A 19085-nucleotide genomic window follows, 5' to 3' on the forward strand; every position below is an offset into this window, starting at 1 on the left:
ATTAATCCATACACTTGTATATTTTTATAATCTGGTTATGTCCAGACCATCTTAGCTCGCGTGTTTGGTTATTAACCCATACGCTTGTAATTTTTATGTCGGGTTAATGATCCAGACATTTTTGCCCTTATGTTATTTATTTTTTCAAACTTATGGTATAATTGTATACCATTGATGCCCCTTAATACCCTATGAGTGTGACCATAGGTTATTGAATTAAGAGAGTTTGCAAAAAATACAATATTGAAAAAGGATACAACTTTTGAACAAAACTTAGTACTTTATTGAAAAAAAGTAGAAAAAATAAACATGGCTGGTTCTAATGAAAACATCATTCCTACATTACTGATAATAAGGTCGTAGATGTTCACCATTCCAAGCTCGTGGAACTAACTCTCCATTTAATCTCGCCAATTTATACACCCTAGGCAGGATGACAGACTCTATCTGGTAAGGTCATTCCCAATTAGGTCTGAGCACACCAGCAAATGGGTCTCATGTAGCCAGAAATACACATCTTAATACCAAGTATCCCAATCTAAATTTTCTATCTGAACCCTCTTATTGAAATACCTGGTAGCTCGTTGCTGGTATGCAGCATTTTTCAATTGAGCTTCATCTTGTCTTTCTTCAATGAGGTTGAGACTTTCTTCGAGCTGGGACTAGTTCAAGGCCTAATTGTAGGCATGACTCTGTATTGTAGGTATTTCGACTTCAATCGGCAACATGGCCTCACATCCATATGCTAGGGAGAAGGGAGTATGCCCTATTGAAGTTTGAGCTGTGGTTCGATAAGCCCACAAAACCTGAGGTAACTCCTCGGGCCACCTTCCCGAAGCCTCCTCTAACATCTTCTTTATGAAGCTTTTTAGGGTTTTGTTGACTGCTTTGACCTGGCCATTTGATTGGGGATGGGCGACGGAGGAGAAGCTTTTTATTATCCCATTTTTTTCGTAGAAATAAGTAAACAGGTCACTGTCGAACTGGGTACCATTGTCCGACACTATCTTTCTGGGCATCCCATATCTGCAGATGATATTTTTTACCACAAAGTCTAAAACTTTTTTCGAGGTAATCGTGGCCAGGGGTTCGGCCTCGGTCCATTTCGTGAAATAATCGACCACGACCACAACGTACTTTACTCCACCTTTGCCTGTTGGTAGCGAGCCTATAAGGTCGATTCCCCACACCGCAAATGGCCATGGGGAAGTCAACATGGTAAGCTCAGTAGGTGGAGCTCGTGGAATTGAAGCAAACCGCTGGCATTTATCACATCTTTTGACATATTCCAATGCGTCTGCCTTGACTGTGGGCCAGAATTACCCCTGTCTTATCACCTTTTTGGATAGACTATGCCCGCCGGTGTGATCTCCACAAAATCCTTCATGAATTTCTTCCAAAATTTTCTTCGCCTCGGGTGGAGTTACACATCGGAGTAATGGCATAGAATACCCTCTTCGATACAACCGTCCTTCCACAATAGTGTACCTCGGGATCTGATACATCAATTTCTGAGCCTCGTTCCGTTCAGCTGGGAGAATTCCAGTTTCGTGGTAATCGACTATTGGGGTCATCTAGGTAAGTTGAGAGTCGATCATGCATACGTCCTCTTCGTCAGGCTCGCTGATACTTGGGGTAGATAGAAACTCTACTGGGACCACGTTCAATGTATCGGCCTCGCTGGTTGTAGCGAGCCTGGCCAACGCGTCTGCATTTGAATTTTGTTCTCGGGGTACCTGCTCTATATTGTAGCATTCGAACTATCTGAGCGCAGCCTTGGCTTTTTCTAAGTACGCGGCCATTTTTACGCCACGAGCTTGATATTCCCCTAAAACATGGTTGACCACCAGCTACGAGTCACTATAGCAGTGTATAGTCTTTGCTTTGAGTTCCTTGGCTATTCGAAGTCTTGCTAATAATGCTTCGTATTCAGCCTCGTTATTTGATGCTTCGAAGTTGAACCTTAAAGCGGAGTGGAATCGATTTCCTACTGGGGTAATCAGTATAATGCCTGCCCCCGATCCATTTTTGTAGGAGGATCCGTCGACATAAAGTTTCCACAGCTCACGGGCTGAGGTTACAACTTCATCATTAGACACTCCAGTACACTCGACAATGAAATATGCCAGGGCCTGTCCCTTGATGGTCGTTCTCGGGTGGTATGTGATCTCGAATTGTTCGAGTTCGATAGCCCACTTTAACAATCTTCCAGAAGCTTCTGGTTTAGATAAAACTTGTCGTAGTGGTTGGTCAGTTAGCACATGAATATGGCGCGCTTGGAAATAAGGTCGGAGCTTTCGAGATGAGTGTATCAGGCTGAGAGCCGGTTTTTCCATTAACGGGTATCTCGATTCTGCCCCCAGTAACCTTTTGCTGACATAGTATACTGGTTTTTGTACCTTCTTCTCTTCTCGGACGAGCACGACACTAATGGCGTGCTCGGTTGTAGCGAGGTATAAGTACAAGACTTCTCCCGCGATAGGTTTCGACAAGATTGGTGATTCGACAAAGTGCTTCTTTAGGTTTTGGAATGCAAGCTTGCACTCCTCTGACCTCTCGAACTTTTTGCCCCTTCTTAAAAGGTTGAAAAAAGGAAGACATCGGTCTGTAGATTTCAAAATAAACCTACTTAGTGCTGTCATCCATCCAGTTAAGCTCTGGACATCCTTATACTTTCGTGGTGGGCATATCAATCAATGCCTTGATCTTGTCTGGATTAACCTCTATGCCTCGTGCATTTACTATAAATCCCATAAACTTTCCCCAAAACACTCCAAAAGAGCACTTTTGTGGGTTAAGTTTCATGTTATACTTTCATAGTATAGTAAAGCATTCTGCGAGATCATCCACATGGTTATTGTTATGTTTGGACTTGACTAGCATGTCGTCAAAATAAACTTCCATGTTATTTCCTGTTTGCTCGGAAATCATCTTGTTCACCAGTCTCTGGTTCACGGCTCCAGCATTTTTGAGCCCGAAAGGCATGACATTGTAGCAGTACAACCCTTTATCGGTTACAAAGCTCGTATGTTCTTTGTCCGGCGTGTGCATGGAAATCTGGTTATATCCAGAATAAGCATCCATGAATGACATGATGTTGTGACCTGCAGTGGTGTCTACGAGCTGATCTATCCGAGGTAAGGGGAAACAGTCTTTTGGGGATGCCTTGTTAAGGTCTGAGTAGTCGATACAGGTTCGTCATTTGTCGTTGGGTTTTGGAACCAACACTGGATTGGCAATCCAATCAGGATAGAAGGCATCTCGTATGATTCGATTTGCCTTTAACCTGTCGACTTCTTCCTTGAGGGCCTTCTTTCTATCATCGTCCAGGAGTCTTTGCTTTTGCTGCTTCGGGGGGAAGCTTTTGTCATCTACTTCTTCGAGCTTGACCTCCTCGAGATCTTCTAGAGGTTCGAGGTCAGCTCTTTCTTCTATTATGGGGTCGATCTCTTCATCTATCTCGAAGACTATCCCATCCTTGTTTTGAATAACTACAAGTGCATGTGCACTTGTTTGCTTCTTTCCCTTTATGGAAATGCTATAGCATTCTCTTCCTATGAGCTGGTCCCCCTTCAACATCTCGATGCCCCTAGAATTCAGAAACTTGATGGCCAAATGCCTAACAGACGATACTACCCCCAGCCCAACTAGGGAGAGTCTTCTGAGCAGTATGTTGTAGGCCGATGGGAGGTTCACCACTACAAATTCCATCATCTTGGTCAGTGAGACTGGATAGTCTCCCAAGGTCACGGGGAGTACAATGGATCCCATACAGGCAATCCCTTCTCTAGAAAAAATGTACAATGTTGTTACACATGCTTTCAGATCATGAAGCATGAGTCCCATCTTTTCTAGAGTGGCTTTATAAATGATATTCACCGAGCTCCCATTATCAATCAGGACTTAGTATACCCTCTTGTTCGTGAGTTAAAGAGTTATGACCAGGGGGCCGTTATTGGGAAACTGGACGTGTGATGCGTCCTCTTCAGTAAACGTTATGGGTTGAGCCTCAACCCTCTATTATTTTGGAGCTTGTGGTTCGGGTTCGTAGGGAGAACCGTCTCCAGTCTTGAGCTCATTCACGTATCTCTTTTGGGCGTTCCTGCCCAAACCTGCAATATGAGGTCTCCCCGAGATGGTTATTACATCCTCTCCATCAATTGGAGGGGGCCGCTCGTCCTCCCGAGCTTGGGAGTTATTGTTCTGGGCAGGTTGTGTAGCTGCTTCCCTTTGGCTTGTCGAAGCTTGATTGGGATTTTGGTTCCTGACGTGTTGTCTGAAATAACCCCTCGAGATCAAACCTTTGATCTCGTCTTTCAGTTGTCGACATTCATCGGTTGTGTGTCTGATATCTTTATGGAATCTATAGTATTTATTTGAATCCCTCTTTGCCTTTTGGTTCCTCATGGGGTCAGGTCGTCTAAACGGGACCTGGTTTTCATTAGCCAGGTAAATATTCTCCCGAGACTCGTTGAGCTTGATATACACTTTGTATACGGAGAAATATTTGTCCCTTTTCTTCTTTTTTCCACCATCAGCCTCGGGGTTATTCCCTTCGTTCTTCTACCTTTGAGATGGGTTATCCCTAGAGGGTTTCGAAGTTGATGGGGCCACCGAGGTCGTGGCAGAGTTCATGTTTTTCGTTGCAGTTATGGGCTGAGAGGTCATGTTCAGCACTAACCTCGCATCTTCTACATTGACAAACCTCTGGGCTCTCCAATTGAACTTGGTTAGCGACCAGATAGGTTATCTTTGTAAGTCTGCCTAGAGGGGATTTCCTGGCAGTATACCCGTTCTAACAGCAATCAAGTGACCGCTATCATCGACATCTCAAGCTCGGACCACTTTTTGGTTAAACCTTGTGAGGTAACTCTTTAATGACTCATTTTTTTGTTGTTGGACATTCGTTAAGGCTGAGGCCTTGGGCCTGATGCCAATCATAGCCTTAAATTATTTCTTAAAGTCTCTACATAATTGATCCCAGGACGAGATTGAATGCCTTTTAAACTTCTCAAACTAGTTTTTTGCTGGTCCCGTAAGTGTGGCTGGGAACATCTGAGCTCGTAGCCAACATTTTCTGGCTCGCATGATGGTGTTGAAGGTACTCAGATGACTATGGGTCTGAGTTTCCGAAAAATGGCAGGACATGAGGTATCCTGAACACCTGAGGGAATAGAGTGCTGGAGATATGCGGGGCAAAAGGCTCGAGCTCTTCATCGGACTCTTCAGCCTTATCCCTGCTCCGCTCGTTCTACAGGATCCTGAATGTTCTTTCTAATTGGTCAATCCTTTCCTAGACTAAATCCACTGGGGGTCAAGCATGGACCTAAAGAGGCTGGTTATCGTTAATAAAATCTCCAGCTCCTTGTCTCGATATAGAGTTATATGCTGGCTGTTTGTGACCATTCAGATGGTCGCGCAGATCAGGGTTCAGGGGATTATCTCGACCCTGATTATGGTTTAGATGATCTCGCAGATTAGGGTGATTCCCTCGATTCCTTGTATGCCTTGGCTCTGTGTTATATATGCTCACGGACCGAGTGCAGTCCGAGCTTTTGCTTACGTAACTCATAGCCCTCCCGGGATGCGTGGCTCGATGATTACGAGGTGGGTTGCCTGCTGGCCTCCTTGTTCTAGCAGTTTGTGATCTTGACATTTGGCTTCCCGAAGGCTGACCAGCCTTGCAATCTCGTGTAGCCTCTCTTTCGTTCCCCTGTCCAGGCCTAGCCTATCAGTTTCTATCTCGACTGGCACTATGTGATGTCCTTTGATGTGCAGTTCGTGGGACCTCTCGGACTAGTGAGGGGCGCCTTATAGGTGATGGTGGCTATCTTCCAATGTCAAGTCTGGATGGTCTAGAGTTTTCCCGGTTAGGCTCTGGGTTGTTTCGTGCAGCATCAGGATTCGAGTTTCGAGTCACTGGGGGGGCTCGGTTATTACCCGTTCCTGTTAATACTTCTGTAATCGGGTTAGCAGTAGCCTCAGCTTCCAGGGCCTTGACTGATTTGGCTAAGACGCTGGCTGCAGCACTTGCTCTGCCCTCCTGGCGGCCGTGCTCCCACGGGGACGTCCCCTAGGCCTTCGAGGAGGTGCCTGGGTGTCAGCAGCCTGTCTAGCTAATTATTTGTTGCATTTTGTTGCCTCTACTAACTATTTGCGCAGTTGGCAATTTTCAAGTTCCACAATAGGAACATATCTTTCAGGATTGTAATACAAATCCTCGTCAAGCCTGGGGGTAGGTGGCCCCCAAGAGTTGGACGAATCACTCCTCTCTTCAGGATCTGGATCCATTATGGGCTGCTTTCCAAGCCATTGGGGGTAGTCCTCAACATGAGGAGTCTGCTCCTCAGGTATCTGGGGCAATGGTCGCTCACCAGTATTGGGGTTACTTGCAACGGCCATTGATGATTTAGGAGGATTTCTGATTAAACAGGCTCACGTCTTGTTTAATGGCTTTCAATAAAAGCACAAAACTGTTGACGCTATTTTTCATCAACTTAGAAATGAAGAGCAATTAAACAAAAATACCAGAGGAAACAAACAATATAGACACGATAGAAACATTAAGAGCATGACACTTGTCATAATCATGTTTATTTATAGTTTAAATAAAAGAAAGTTCTAGAAACTCTAGAATCTTCCAGAACCATTAAGAGCATGAAACTTGTCACAATCTTGTTTATTTGAGGATTTAAGCATTTTAAATGGATAATTCAATAATAGAAGTCTCTAGAAGCGCTAGACCCTTCCAGAACTTGCTGGAATCACATATTACTCAGTCAAACCTGATTAATCAACTCTAATTATCCTAAATTCGTGCAAAAATGCGTTTAAATTATCTACATATGCCAACATATCGCAGCCTTAGAGGTGATATATCGCAACACAGGAGATACAGAAAACACATTGACTTCACACGAACGAAACCACGAGCACTCAGGATATAGGGTCAGGCGATATATCGCCTAGGGTGGTCGATATATCGACCCTAGGTGTGGTTTTTCGAACTCCAAGAAATCTGAGCTTGATTCACCCCTTAACCTCTTGACTTGCCTCTGAACGTTTTTGACCGAGTCTTAAGCATTTGTTGACCAAGTATTCAATTATTTTTCATTTAATATTCATTATTTTATTCAAGCCAAAAAGGAGATATTTTCATTCCTTGAACTCTATAAATAAGACCTAGTACCCAGCCATTTCTCTCATTCTTCAAGCTGTGTTCAGAGCCTTCAAGCATCTAGGATTTTTATAGAGTGATACACTTGGGTTTTGGGGATAAAAGCTTTATCATCTTAAGCTTTATAAACACTTGGGTAGTGAGATAAAGTGTGTTTTCGATATTGAAGTGTAGATCGGTTCTAGTTCACCCAAGGTAATATTATTCATAAGTTCTATTCTTTATGATTCCTTAGTTTTCCTTAAGTTTCTTTCAGATCCTAACTTCTGTTTATGGTTTTGTGGTTAGGTGTTTAAGTTCTTTGATTTAAGGTTCTTCTCGGTAAGTTTCTTCTTTAATGGTTCAGTTTCATTTTCATCTCTTTTCTTTAGAAACTCACCATTCTTACTTTTGGTTTTAGGAGTGTTCTAGTCCCGCTCTTGTTCTCAAATATCCCGGTTTCGGTAAGGAAAATAGGATAGATTTTATATGTTTATATGATATGTTATGCTTATGTTATGTTATGTTATGTTATGTTACGTTTACATTATGTATAGTATGTTTATAGTCCTTGGGCATACGACTTGTCTAGCTAGCAAGCCCCAATAATTTATGGGCATATGACTTGCTTGGCTAGCAAGCCCCACAAATCTATGGGCATATGATTTGCTTAGTTAACAATCACCAAGAAGTATGATTGTAACGCCCTAAACTCCAGGGACCGTTACAGTGCGCATTTTAAACAGTGCTAAATTTGCTAACCGAGCCTTTTGGCCATAATCGTGTAACTAAGTATGATTAGCGGTTTAGGGATTTAAAATTTTGGTTAAGATATAATGTTTCACTAAAACATTTACTGTATACATTGGGATCTCAAAAATATAACTTAAAGGTTTGTTTCAATAAAATATTTACAACCAGTCGATCTAAGCGGAAAAATAAGGTTTAACCCTAGTTCCTCTTTCAACCCTCGGCCGTGGCAGTCGAGCAGCCGCATATGTACACATCGTCACCTAAGCTCTCCAACTCAAGGATGGTCCAGCTTTCTTTTGCCTTTACCTGCACCACATAGCACCCATGAGCCGAAGCCCAGCAAGAAACCCCAATATGCTCATGTACAGTAATAACATGTCATCAAATCATAATGTGCATGCCTAGCAATAATAGCCTTAATCACGCACGCAAGCAGATACAAGTAAATGTTTATGGAGTCTTGCGCTCTGAGTAAATGACTAGTAAGTCTCTCACTCTGAGGTAGATGACTAGTAAGTCAATCTTGGGGTGGGTGACTAATGAGTCACACCCTGCATAGGTGACTAATGAGTTACACTCTGTATAGATGACTAATGAGTCACACTCTGTATAGGCGACTAATGAGTCTATCTCTGTGTAGATGACTAATGAGTCTATCTCTGTATAGGTAACTAATGAGTCACACTCTGTATAGAAGACTAATGAGTCTATCTCTGTATAGGTGACTAATGAGTCACACTCTGTATAGAAGACTAATGATTCTATCTCTATGTAGGTGACTAATGAGTCACACTCTGTATAGAAGACTAATGAGTCTATCTCTGTGTGGGTGACTAATGAGTCACATCCTGTATAGGTGACTAATGAGTCACACTCTAAGGTCCCATACCCTCCTGGCCATGTGATCTTAGCCTTTCTGGCTCTGGCTCTAAATAACTAGCCTTTAGAATAGACAAGCACTTTTAGTTTTCATCGAACTTGAGGTCGGTCCGACATTAATGCTCATTTGAGTCATTCAATACAGATGTCGATTAGATCTAATCTTTTATCGGCTTGCATTAAACACGCTAAGACCGTTCTTGACTTATGAGTCAATACCAGGTGACCAATGCTCAGTACCACTGCCAAACTTGACTAATGAGTCACAGCTTCATAGTTAATACTGACACCATTGCCAAATCTAACTAGTTAGTCAGTGCCACGCACAAGTAAGCAATGCTACCAGGCATATATCATATGTCAAATATCCAAATGTAGGGCATTCAGCATGCTTACTTAACAGTTGCTAGCATAATTATGATCATGAACAAACACAGAGACTCAAGCTCTGATCAATCTTATATTCAACATTCAGGGCATGCCCTAATCATATGTTTCTCGTGCATTACATGCATCACATTTAAACACTCAACATGCCTCAATAATAACCATGCATGTCACATATAGGGTGTAGTTTTCTTACCTTTGGTCCAAGCACAAGTTACCAATAAATGAACCACAAGCATGATCCTGATTCCAAGCCTCTAGTGATAACCTAGTCACAACCATAAACGGTGATCCAATGAGTTCAAGTTCTAAAATCCAATCCCGGAACCAAGACCTAGCCTTCGGGACATCGAATCCAACTAAACCGGGTAGTAGGAACGATCTCGAGGCCTAAGATTTGAGTTCCCATAACCAAAACATCATTTTGGCCACAAATGGCACCAAGTGCCGCGGCCCTAATAACCAAGTGCCGCGGCCCCCATGCCTTTCAGAATCCTCCACCTACTTCATCGAGCCTGGGCCGCAGCCCAACCACGAACCAGCCATTTTTCCCTGATTTTACCATTTTAAAACCTTCCAAAAACCTATCCAAACATCTCCAAACTCAAAAATCAAAGTTCCCAAACATCCCCATGATCCAAAACCAACAAAACCCAAGTCTCAAATCAATCAAAAACTCATCAAAACACAAAGTCCAATTCAAGCTCAAAAACTTTAAAAACTTAAAACTTGAATTACCTCCGATTAAGTGGTTTCCCAACTAAATCCTCTGGCTAATAAGCTTCTAATCTTCCCTAGGATTGCTATGCCTCGATCCTCGCTTGAATCCGAGTCCTAGAACTCAAGTTTCCTTCGAAAATGAGATCGGGAGACAAAAAAGGAACTTTGAGGGAGAGAGAACTTACTGAACGTTCTTTTTATTTCTTAACTGGTTACTTCAAGCTTAAGTAGCCTCAAACAAATCCTAACACTCGGGGTCCCGAAAACGTCCCCGAGGGCAAAATAGTCAAAACCTCCAGAATTTCCCCCTGATCTTACTAACTCCCAATTTATCATCAAATACTTATTCCCATTACCCAATAACCCGGTAATGTGCTAGATACCCCTTGACTCACTCCGAGTCAAGAATAAATCTCATTGTGACTTTCCCACTAGCTTACCTCCTAGGATCGTCTCGTGTTGAGTAACCCTGGCGTAACCAAATAATAATAAAGCACCACACACATATCACATATATGCCAAATATGACCTGAAATGGCGAAAATATGAAAATCACTCAATTAATCAGAAATGGGTTCTCATGCATATTTAATACACTCAAACATGCATATAATCATTTAATAGCATAATAAATCAATTATGGCCCTCTCGGCCTCCTAATCAAGGTCCTAAACCTTATTAGGAAATTTGGGGCATTACAATGATGGCCATTGTAGTCTTATATGATATATGTTTTATAGTATATGTTTATGATATAGTCTTATGTATATGATTTATGTTATATGATGTTAGTAGATTTTCTTTGATGGGCATTAGGCTCACTCCTTTATTTTTTTTAGTGTGATGCAGGAAACTAGATACGGAGGCAGAAGGATTCTTGGTGGCTTGACTTGTGTGTTGAGGATGAATGGAATGAATGAGCTGTGAGTCGATCGAGGATGACGTTTATTTTAGTTTTTCAACTATGTTTTCCTTTGTAATTCCACATTTAGTTTTGAACAAATGATTTAAAGTTATGTTTTATGTTTTATTAAACAATGGGTACCCATACCACATTTTATAATTTATATTGTAATTTGCACAACATTTTGGAGTTTCAATAAAGTTATGATTATTTCTTATGTATGTTTTCTTTAAATTAGTAGCTATGTCTATTAGTTTTAATGGTCCAAGGTCTTAGAAATAGTTGGGTCATTACAGAATGGTGGCACAAGTTTCATACCACCATCCTTGCACTTTGCCTTGGATTGCATTCACCTCACTAAAGGTAGCAACCAACTCCTCTTTGGTTGTGTTAACTTTGGATCCATAGTTGTGGAACTTTCAGAACTTGCATTCACTATCCATGTGACCATTCTTTCCACAAACAAAACAAGGCCTCTCTCACCCATGAATCTCCCTTCATTCTTCTTAGGGGCTATAGGTAAGTGTCCTTCTTTGATTGGGGTTTCTTGTAGGCCTTCCCTTTGGATTGAAAGGTTTTCTCTATGTTGTTAACCTTGGATATTCCACCATTGGACTCTTCCATATACTTGTCTCTAGAACGAGACTCATCTTTAATCCTTAGGTGCTTTAGGATCTACTCCAAAGATATCTCCTCATTCTTATGGAGAATCGTATATCTATAGCCCCTCCAAGATGAAGGCAACTTGGCTATGATCCCACCCACAATGAAGAACTCTGAGAATGTTATCTTTAGAGTAGATAACTTATTCATCATAACTTATAGCTCATGTACTTGGGGGAGTAAGGGTTTTCATCAAAAAATTTAAATTCCACGTACTGAGTTATGAGAAATTTCTTGGTACCTTCTTCTTCAGTTTTGTACTTCTTCTCAAGTTAATCCCATATCTCCTTTGTCGGTGTTGTATTGCAGTAAAGATCATAGAGACAATCTGAGAGGGCATTAAGTATGTGGCCTATACATATTGTTGAGATTGGTTGAATATAATGGTTAAGATGTTTACACGTTGAGGTGAAAAAAACTTAATGGTTTTCACTTAAAGAGAAGTGAAAACATGAGAATGTGTAGAAGGTATATAAAATTGACTTTTATGGGTCTAAAGTGATAGAATGAGGTATCCAAACATTCCCAAAAAGTTTGGTAGCATTTGGAGCAATTTTAGGACCATTGGAGGAGTCCAAAGTCAGAGGGGGTGGCGATGCATTGCCCCCTAAGTGGCATAGCGTTGCCAAAATGAAAAGGGCTTCAAAGCCCTAGCAAGCGATGCATCGCTTGCTAGTAGGCGACGTATCGCCTAGGCAGTCTTTTAGATCCGTAAAGTTTACGTAAAAAGCTCCAAATGAAGTTTTTTAAATGCTCTAATACTATTGGTTAGACTAATGATGATGCATACACTATAAATATGGGTTATTAGAGTTGAAAAGCTTTGATCACACTCTCCAACTCTCTCTCTTACTTCTTTTTCTCTCTAGCTTTCTACGACAAAAGTTTTCTCAAAGAAACTCATCAAGCTTTGCTTCACTTGCATGAGTTTTAACGCTTTTTCAATCCCAAATCTCATTCTACTTAGTTGAAGCTTCAAGCAATAAGGAAAGACTTGGAATAGAGATTTTGGACAACAATATTCTTATTGTGTATAAGCCTTAAAAGTTTCCCAAGTTTGAAGATTCAAGATGCTCAATACAAATGTTGTATCTCTCTAACCCTAATCTTGTATTTCTGTATTCTATTATGGTTTCATTGTTAGTATTGATGATTAAATGTATCCAAGTTCATTTTATCATCATTTAATCATTTAGTTCTTTATATTCAGGACTAACATTCATATCATGAACATATTTTTTTTATTATCAAGAATTGCATTCATACTTTGAATTTGGATCTTGTTTAACATCTAGGGTTTGGAATATTGCATTATTCTCAGTATTCATTGTTGATTTGCAAAGTGTAAAGCCTCATATTCCCAACACATATTAGCTCGTCTTCTTCCATTTTCTTCATTTCCTTGATCATTTCTTAAGTTTCATCATCCTTTGGAGCATCCAAAGTCTTCAAATCTTTGTTAAGGATGTAATGAACCTTCAATGTTGCAAGAAGAAACTTAATCTTGTCTTGCCAACGCAAAAAGTTTGAGTCATCGAATTGATCTAGTCTCAATATATCTTGAGACATGAGCTTGAGGGTTGAGAATGAGGAGCCTTCTTACATATTCTTGGTTAGTAGATAAACCTTAGAGATAGACAATCTTTGATACAGAACTTAGGTTTGGGGTTAGAGATTTTTTATTGTTGGGGATAAGGCTATAAACCAAGCTTTGTACATTAAAATCAAAAGAATAAACAAGGACAATGTTGATGGTAAGAACTCGTCAACGATTAAAGGTTAGAAAACTCAGATTTTTATACTACGGAAAGCTTAGAATCAGATGGAAAGAACTTGAATCAACAGAAAAAATCAGAACAACAATGAAACAAGGATCATGTATTTCTTACGTGTCTTTCATACAATCAGTTTTCCAACCCCTTAACCTGAGGGGTTGAGGCCTATTTATAGGTGGGCTCTATTGGCCCCTGATACAAACAAGTCCCAGAAGACAGGGATGTACGCGGGTACACTGATAGTGTAGTGGCTCAGGGCATAGTGGTATCTATCCTGAAAATGCCAGAGTCGTGGCTCAGGACATAGTACTGTTGGCTCTGGTGTATGGTCGGGGGTGTTCAAGTGGTGCCACTACTCTTTGTACAGGTCCGTACTGCCACTACTCCTCAGATGCAGATGATAGGGCCATGCCTCTGTTCTCTTCACAACCGTACGCCTCGTGTCAGTACACGTGTTCTGTACCCGGCCATCTTCATCAATCCCCATTCGATGCCTAATGTTCGTTTGGCGCACCCATTAGGTGTCTCCAAGTGTTCCTCGTGCCTATGTCAAGGAGGCTTCAACCTATACATGTCATGAGAAGCCAAGGCTCCAGGGGTCAAGGATGGCCTATGCAGGTCACATGGAGGCGAGGCTCAAGACATGGGCAGTGCAACGAGGCCACACCCTCGCATAGCGAGGGTGTCTCGCATAGCGAGGCTGGCCCTCTTCCCTTGGGTGTAGGCGTGGCGAGGCTCGGGATACGGGCGCCGCAACAAGGCCACACCCTCGCATAGCGAGGGTGTCTTGCATAGTGAGGCTGGCCCTCTTCCCTCAAGTGTAGGCGTGGCAAGGTTCGGGACACGGGCGCCGCAACAAGGCCACACCCTCGCATAGCGAGGGAGTCTCGCGTAGCGAGGCTGGTCTTCTTCTCCCATGTGCAGGCGAGGCGAGGCTCGATGTTTGAGAGGATGCGGCGTACGCAGATGGCCGGCCGAGGACCTGTACACATCAAAGGCTACGCGGCGCACATGGGACGCCGGTCGAGGACCCTCACATAGCGAGGATGGCGTCCAGATTGGTAAGCGGCCAAGGGCCCTCGTGTAGCGAGGGTGGCTCTCTTATCCCAATTCCTCCAACATCGTGTGACGTCATTGTCCCCTTGTGCATGCAATAAGTAGCCTTTAGGATGCCTCATAGTGTAGAGGTCCCCTTGTGAATGGAATTCACAAGGGAAGAATTCCCACATTTACACTTCCCCCCGAGTCTATAAGTACACTTTTAAGTGTGTTTGTAGACTCTTTCTTTTTCTCTTGCTTGACATGTATAGCCAAGTTTTTGGGGGACTCAGCCTTGGAGCGTTTCCCAATGTCGCTTAACGAAATACAAAGTGAGTTTTGAAGTTGTGTTTCTTGATAGTGTCCAAAGAAACACAAAAACCATCTAACTCTTGGGGGATCCATGAAAATCCCTAAGATTGCATAAGGGCCAATCATTCTCAATTGTGGATCCCAAGGTTACCCATACTCTTGATCTCCACCATTCATAGGGATATAGATCCAATGGCTAGGGGGCCTTGACTTTCCTTATAAATACCCCAAGGCTTGAAGCCATTTCTCCACACCAAGACTTGCCTAGCCTAGTGGTATTCCCTCCAAACCACTTTCAAGAGTTCAAGGGTTCTATCCACCTCCAACGCATTCTTGAGGTACCCTTCCTTCTATTTTCATTATTCATCTTCCTTTCTTCTTCTTTTTTTATTATTATTATTTCTTTTTTTTTTGTTGGGCTAGCTTTGTGGTGACGCTAGGCATTCTCCTGCTCCTACGGTCTTGCCCCTGCTTATCGCTCAACCGACCCCACACCTACACAAGTCTATCCTTGCACACCCTCAGCTTCATATACCCACAGGTATGCCTCCTTCCTCTCTTTCTCTTTTTGTTTTACATTGGTTACGCGGGGGTAGACTAAATGGTTGCACGACACTCATTCTTCAGAGTTTGTCATTCTTTTCGTATGGCCTTTCCAATACATATACATAGGTCCTTTTCTTATACCCCTCACACTGATGTTGTAGATATAGGGTTACCCTTACACATACACGCCCTCGAGTCTTAGCTGGTCCATGGCGTCTAGGCGATGTCCTGAAGGTCCGTCCAATGTTGAATTTATTGAGTTGTCATCCTCCGACTCAGAGGCTGACGTACATAGACCCTCTAACCGCGAGGGTGTGCGGGCGCTCTACCTCCGGAGACTATCCTACCTCAGACATAAAGCGTGCGACCTGGAGAGGGAGCTAGAATCCCATACCAGGGACGTGAGTTTTGGTTTCTCCCCCCAGCAAGCGACATACATTTCCTAGCTACAATCATTCCTCCAGGATTGCCTTTCTGAAATTGCTTGCCTAGAGGAAAACTTGCCCCCTGAGCCTTTTTCCTTTCGTCATGACGAGTCTCCCGGTCATAGGGATCCCTCCTTTAAAGGCGGTAGACATGAATTGGTTGAACCGAAGTTCATTTCCATGATTCCACTTGCGCTTCCTCTCCTATCCCAGGTCTTGCACCCTAGGGTCAAGCAAAGCGCTGGTAGACATAGGACACGTGGGGGGTCTTCCAAGATCCTTAGAAAGTCTATTGCTCATAAGCTGCCTATCTTTGTCCAGGTACTTGAGATGTTGAAGAAAGCCTTGGACACTTCCGAAGAAACAGGCAGGTCCACACTTACCTTGAAGAAACTGGGCAACATGCTAGAAGCTCATCAGTTAACATTGAATCTCAAGTTCGTTATACCAGAGCGCAATGAACGCGCGTCCAAACCGCCAGAAGGGTTCGTGGCCTTCAGCGATTCTATAATCCGATCTGTTGGGGCTTTCTGCTTCACCCTTTTTTCATCAAAGTGTTGAACTACTTTGAATTGGCGCCACTACAATTGTCCCCCAACTCCTGGGTGACACTTAGCTGCTTATATGTGTTGTACCGTCAGGTGTACTCTAGGGGGCCTTCGATGAGCGAGGTTCATTACTTCTTTACCCTGAGGGAGAATACATCTGCCCCCGGGTTCTACCAACTCCAGAAAGCCACGACCCTTAAAGGGAGTTCCCTCGTGGAGGGCTCCATTTCCAATAGGGGGTTGTGGAAGTCAGACTACTTCTTCACTTATAGCAGGCAGACCTGACACACTAGCTTCAACACCTCACGTAAGGCTATTCTCACTTTGATCCCATATATTAGAGGTTTCTCTTTTCACTCGACTTCTCTCTTTTTTTTTATAGCTTTTCTAACTGTAGTTATTTCTTTTCGTTTAATGGCAGGTCTCTTAGGGGTTGTTGGTTCCAACTTGAAACGGTCGGCTCGTGACTGAGTAATGCAAATTCTGGCCTTGCCGAAGGGATGCAAACAAGCCAGCGCCCTTTTTACAAAGAGAAACCTTCGCTTGTACGGGTTGCTGACCCCGGACCAGACAGTCACCCTATGCTCCATTTCCTCTGAATCTGAGGATCCATGCCCCACGTCACCTGACCCTGCGGGTTCCTACCCTGCGTCACTCGACCCTGCAGGTCCATGCCCTTCGTCACTCGACCCTGCGGGTCCACGCCCTATGTCACCCGAACCTGTGGATCTAGCCCCTACGGCACCCGAACTTGTGGGTCCGTGGGTATATGGTCACGATGAAAGTAATTATGACAAAGTAGCCGATAGGGACTATGTCTACCCTTCAGGTGACCATATGGACGTTGAGGAGATAGTGGTGTCTGAGAACTACTCGTGCTTGCACTCTACTGCCGGCATGGCTGGGGGTGTGGCCGATGATGGTCACACTGGCGGTGTTAGCTCTTGGACACCACCGTCGATGCTTGGCGACGAGTTTACCTTTGATGCCTTTGGCTCTCACTCTTCTCTGCCTAAAAGGAATTTCGTTATTCCTTCTTTTGCTGGGGCTCCTCTACCCCCGAGAAGGCGTTCTAGGCGGGTGCCTTCAGGCGCCTCTTTACCCAAGGAGATGACTCCGCACTCTTCTGCTCCCCGCACAACTACAGATGGATCAGGACCTTCTCGGTCCCCATCCCTGACAAAGCATGCCTCGGCAAGCACACACGCTTCCCCCGGCCAGGTTTATGTTTCTGCTTCCGAAGATCATCCTCTGGCTCGCCAGTATGGGGAAGCCATGGGCCATCAACTGGGAAACTTTCCCAAAGGTGAGTGGGGGACCTTGCACAATGTCCCCAAGGCTGAGCTTGAAGACGCCTATATGTGAGCCTCCTTGCAGGTACTTGTAGAGATACTCGATTTATTCATTTATGATAGATATATATACATATATATATACATTTTTTTTTTGTCACCTGACCCTCAAGGCTCTGTTTCATGTCATTGCCCTTACCTAGGCTTCCATCTTGAGTCATCGGCTGATCGCCTCCCACTCTTCATTGACCCAACGGTTGCAACACGAGCTTGAGGAGGCACTGGGGAACCTATCGGTGGCCGAGACTGCAAAGGATGCCTTGTCAAGTCAACTGACCGAGCCAGTTTGCTAGAGGGACGCTGCCTTAGCCCGGGCTGCATTAACCTCTCATACCAACACTCAGTTGGAGGCTACCATCCAAACTCTAAACGGGAGGATCACTGCGCTCGAGGCTGAGCTTGTGAACGCTGAGTATCGCATAGTCGAGAACATGTTGCATGCTGTCTGGAGGACTAACCCCACCGTTGACCTATCTTCTTTTGGGGACTATGCCGTCGAGAAGATTTCTGAGTGGAAGGGTCAGGATGGAGATTTGTAGGTTCCTTTGTATTCGGTCTATGTATATTATTGTTATGTAATCCCTCACATTATTTCTCCTTTTTTTTTCCTTTGTGTTCATCAAACTTAAGGGGCTTTGGTAAGTCCCTCTTATTACTATTTTTTGTGGATTACATATTTCTTCCTTGATCTGATGACGATAATCTTTCTGGTGCACCTTGGTCAGACAAATGTGAAGACAGTTTCCAGGAGTTGAAGCAACGACTTATTACAGCGCCAATGTTGAGTCTTCCTTCGGGGCAAGGAAAGTTTGTTGTCTACTGTGATGCATCAAGGTTGGGCTTAGGCTGTGTGTTGATGCAGAATGAGAAGGTTATAGCCTATGCATCACGACAACTGAAGGAGTATGAGTAGCGGTATCCTACCCATGATATGGAGCTAGCGGCAGTGGTTTTTGCACTGAAGATTTGGCGACACTACCTGTATGGGGAGAAGTGCGAGGTATACACTGATCATAAGAGTCTGAAGTATTTCTTTACACAGAAGGACTTGGATATGAGACAGAGGCATTGGCTGGAGTAGGTAAAGGATTATGACTGTGGTATTCTTTACCATTCAGGGAAAGCCAATGTGGTGGCGGATGCATTGAGTTGGAGAGGTCCAGGTCAGTTATACAGTTCCATTAAGATCTCAAGGGAGTTGGCTGATGAGATGGTTAGAGCAGGGATAGAGTTGGTGGTAGGTCGGTTGGCCAATATTACTCTGCAGTCGACCCTGCTAGAGCGGATTAGAGAAGGACAGTTGATAGATGCTCAGTTACAGAGGGTTAGAGAGGATGTCTTAGCGGATGTAGCTAAGGACTATTCTATATATGAGGTTGGTTTGCTTCGGTATCAGGGATGGATTTGTGTTCCAACTGATGAGGGGATTAGACGAGAGATATTGGATGAATCTCATACGACGTCGTACTCACTTCATCCGGGTACCACAAAGATGTATTAGGATCTACGAACTTTGTATTGGTGGCACGGGATGAAGAAGGATGTGGTGGAGTACGTTGCCAGATGCTTAACCTGTCAGCAGGTGAAAGCTGAGCATCAGCGACCAGCAGGGTTGCTTCAACCTTTG

Source organism: Humulus lupulus, chromosome 2 (assembly GCF_963169125.1).
Source record: "Humulus lupulus chromosome 2, drHumLupu1.1, whole genome shotgun sequence".
NCBI classification, from domain to species: domain Eukaryota; kingdom Viridiplantae; phylum Streptophyta; class Magnoliopsida; order Rosales; family Cannabaceae; genus Humulus; species Humulus lupulus.